This window comes from Callospermophilus lateralis, unplaced genomic scaffold (genome assembly GCF_048772815.1).
Source record: "Callospermophilus lateralis isolate mCalLat2 unplaced genomic scaffold, mCalLat2.hap1 Scaffold_63, whole genome shotgun sequence".
NCBI classification, from domain to species: Eukaryota; Metazoa; Chordata; class Mammalia; order Rodentia; family Sciuridae; genus Callospermophilus; species Callospermophilus lateralis.
The window spans coordinates 6156394-6160835 of record NW_027514713.1 but is presented as its reverse complement, the minus strand read 5'-3'; positions in this window follow the sequence as shown (position 1 = coordinate 6160835).

Here is a 4442-nt window from a genome sequence, read left to right as displayed (position 1 = left end):
GAGCTTATAAAGCACTTGATTCATTGATATCAATCCAAATTTATGCTAACTAGGGTTCAGAAATGTAGTAACACTATTTTTTTTAATATTTATTTTTTAGTTTTTGGCGAACACAACATCTTTGTTTGTATGTGGTGCTGAGGATCCAACCGGGGCCGCACGCATGCCAGGCAAGGGCGCTACCACTTGAGCCACATCCCCAGCCCATAGTGACACTATTGATCAATTCTTGAGTCCCAACTTTAACTCAAGTCTTCCCACTAACATTTTATCCTGGCAGGTCAAGAAGTGGGAATTGAAGTTCACAGGATGGGGTTGCATCACTATAGGGGGTACATTTCTGCAGCAGTCATCCTCACTGTTTTTGGTCCTTGCTGCACCTAACCCCCTCTGCGCCTATTTGGCTCACTCCACAGTAATCCTCTGATGCTCAATCACTCCACCAATGGGTCATTATATTTTATAGTTTCTAAAATCCCCCCAATAATGCCAGCCTCATTTGTAAAGCTGAAATGTATGAATTTCCTTCCCATGTAACATAGCACTTGCATGTTGAATCAAGGTATCTCCAACATTCATGCAAATTGGAATTATCTTTCCTGTAATAACTGAGGATACAAGAAGGGTGGGTATTTAAAGCAAAAACAATAGTTCACAGGCATTTTAGAAAACAGGATACATGTGATCATTATATTGTGGTTATTTTATGTTAATCACCTGAGCCATCTCATATTTCCAAGACTAACTCCACTGGTGCAGTGTTTATTTCTTAGGTTTGAGAATGCATCATTATATTCCAGATGTAAATATGTGCCTGGACTGGTAATAGGATTAGACTGGATTGTTTGTGATATTTTCTACTTTCTCAGAAATGATTAAAGTAACTTCCAGTAGCATTTCGTTGACCACTTACTTCTGGTAGACATTGGGTAGCTGTGTGAGTTCTTTATTTCTCTTCTTTATGATTAAGCCCACGGAAAGATAACTTCTGAGGGGAAGCACAAGCCTTTAACTCTCAATGTCCTCACTGATGATGCATATATTACAACAATTTTCTTTTGAAAAATCTGAAATAACAATGAAGTAAAATAAGAAATTATATAGAACATTGCAAGCTATTTGTTTTATCATGGAATATAATCCTAGAACAATATAAAATAAATGTAGATGATACTGAATCTTCTTGCCAGATATCTGTAAAGAGAACATTGAAAAAAAGCATAAATAACTCTTTGCACATTAAAGAATTTTCGGTATTGTATCTAAATCTAAAAGTGTACCAAATTTTGTTGGTTTGTGGTATAAAGGACTTTAATAAAATATTGATATATAATGTGTACACTTAGTAGCACCCAAAATTCAATAACTGCCATGACAGAGTTCTACAAATGGTTTGTTTTTGAAATGACTTTGTTTTTCATTATTTCATTTGAGTGTAGTTATCAAATGCATATGATGAGTAAGAATATAAATTAAAGCTATCTTCTTAATCTACCAGAGAATACTGAGTGTTATGTTTTGAGGTAGTCAATTAAAACAGCGAGCCAAACTAAATTAATAATTATACCATTTTATATTTTGTTGTTTTATGTTTTAATTTCAAGTGACACACTAAAACATAAAAGTTATTCACATTAAATGAGTACCATATAATATTCAATACACGAGCACAATAGATAATATTTTAATTGGGTAAACACATTTATCCCCTCAAACACTTGATCAATACTTTGTAATGAAAACTTTCAAAATGCTTTCTTTTAGCTATTTGAAATATACACTACATAAGTGTTATCTTTGCTCAACATACTGTACAGTAATAATCTGAAGACTCTTAATTTTATCTAAGCATAATTTAGTACCCATTGATCAAATGTTCCTCACGCACCACTCCAACAAAATCACTACTGTGTCTGTTCCCTTGTAGAGAGAAATAAAACTGTATGGGACATAGGCTGGCTAAGCCTTAGCTGAAACAATAGGGAACCACATATTTTACAAGTTTTACAATGCTTCTTCACTTCATGGGCATGGTAAGACATCCCAAGAGGAGTAAGAAATGTCCTTTAAGTACAGAAGTATTTTTCAAATTTATCCTGAATTCACATTTCTTAATTTCCCTCTAATTTCTAACTTTTTGTGTGGCAATTCAAATATTGTAAGTGGAGAAAAATCAGAACTATTTGTGAGAGTGGAAAAGATATGGTAATTTAAAAAATGTATTTTAAACATTAAATAAAATCTCCTAGATATAAAAGGGCATATCAAAATTATCTGACTAGTGCAGAAATATAGAGGGGCTCAGAAATAAGATGATATACCCACTTGATTATAACCAGCAAGGAAATTAGTTGAGGTAGAACCAACATCTAAGGAAGATTACTTATCACTCCAAGTGAGAACAATTTTGTTTATGTAGAGGATAAAATCAGCTATTCTGTCCAAGGTAAGATAAGATTCTTGCTAAGGCTTTGATCTGAAAAATTCTCCAAAGCTCACATGTTGAAGGCTTGGTTGCAAATGCAGCAGTGTACAGAGAAGACCTTTTGAAAAGTGAGTGCATCATAAAGGCACTTATATCATAAGAGATTTGATCCATTGAAAGCTGAATGGAATCCTGGCAGATTCTGGAAACCATAAGCAGGTCACTGAGGGTGTGTTCTTGGAAACTATATCTTGTCCCTGGTAAATTTACCTGCCCCCCACTTTATGGTTGCCATGAGTTCATCAGGTATTTTGGGTTTTGGTGTGTTGTTTGTTTGTTTTCCATGCCCTTCTGCCATAATATTCTGCTTTATCTGAGCAATGAATTACGGAAACAATGAAGTCAGTCAATCAGGAACAGAAACTTTCAAAACCATGAGCCAAAATAAATATTTCCTTCTCTAAGCTGTTTATGTGATGCATTTTGGTCACAGTGGCAAAAAAAAAAACTGACTACTCTCATCTTTCTATGTACACCTTCAGTTCATGAAGGATAAGGAAATAAATTAAGTCATGAGACTTTGCAGAATTTCCTGATCTTAAAGTTATACACTCTTTCTACTTTTACTTAAAAAAAACCCCAGGGCATATAAAAAGAGAGAGAGAGAGAGAGAGAGAGAGAGAGAGAGAGAGAGAGAGAGAGAATTTTTTAAATATTTATTTTTCAGTTTTCGGTGGACACACATCTTTATTTTATTTGGTGCTGAGGATGGAACCCAGCACCCTGTGCATGCCAGAAGAGTCCATTACCACTTGAGCCATATTCCCAGCATGATGATACTTCTTTTTCTCACTAGTACCCCACCAATCTTACTTAGATATTTAGTGTGCTGGAGAATTACATTTACTGGGTTAACTCCTAGGAACTTAGAGAGTTTTGTTACCATAGTATATCTTAACCCACAAAACTCTTATGAGACAGAAATCAGCACCTACAGGTCAAATTTGCCATAACAGCACCAGAAAAATATATAGTAACAGTTGGATAGGGAATTTTGTTTTGAATAACAGCAACAGTAAATTCCAAACCATTAGCATATATTTGGTATCATTTTCAACAGTCATTAATAGGAAAGCTGATGATATACTTCATGAAGTTGGCTGGGAAGTGAGAAATTTTCAGGTTTACTCCATGGTTGGTTCCATTGTTTGTGGCTGAGGAAATGAAGGCAGAACATCATGTCAAAAGGTCATGATAGAAGAAAGCTTCTTACTTCATGGCAGCTCAGGAGCAGAGTGAGTTATGAAGAAGCTAAAGACTGGAGCAGATGGTTCCCAAGAGCATGACACCAACAACCCACTTTCTTCAACTAAGTTCCTGTATGTTCTATCAATTTCCAATAGTCCATTCAGTTTACAGTTGATTAATGCACTGATGAGGACAGAGGCCTCATGATCCAATCAGCTCCCAAAAAACCTACCTCTGAGCCTTGGTGCATTGGGCATCAAGGCTTCAATACATGAGTCTTTCAGGGTACCCTCACATTCAAGCCATACCACGATCATTTACAAGCAGGAATGAAAAGGACAAGAGAGTACATACACATTTCAGGAGTAACAGATCAAGAAGAGGCAAGTGTGTCTCTGCAAAAATTTAGCAAAAAGATAAGTACAAAATTTTTGAAGCAAATAATTCATAAGAAAGGAGTAAAGTCAACAGAATGGACTTTATGCACATTGCTAAAATGACTGTGTTAATTATGGTGGCATCTACTTAGTTACTTAATTTGAAAAATTTGTGTCACACAAAAGTGACTACAATATGTATCTCCAAGGGAAATCTGGCAGGTGTAAGACACTGACATTAAGTCAAAAGACATAAAGGTGTAGTACAAAAAGGAAGATATGGAATATTCTCAGGATGGAATTCTGGTGATTATCTGAGAAGGTATGGCTATTGTCCCTAAAGATGAAATGGAGTTTCAAAAAAATTCACTGATGGGAAACATTACACAAAC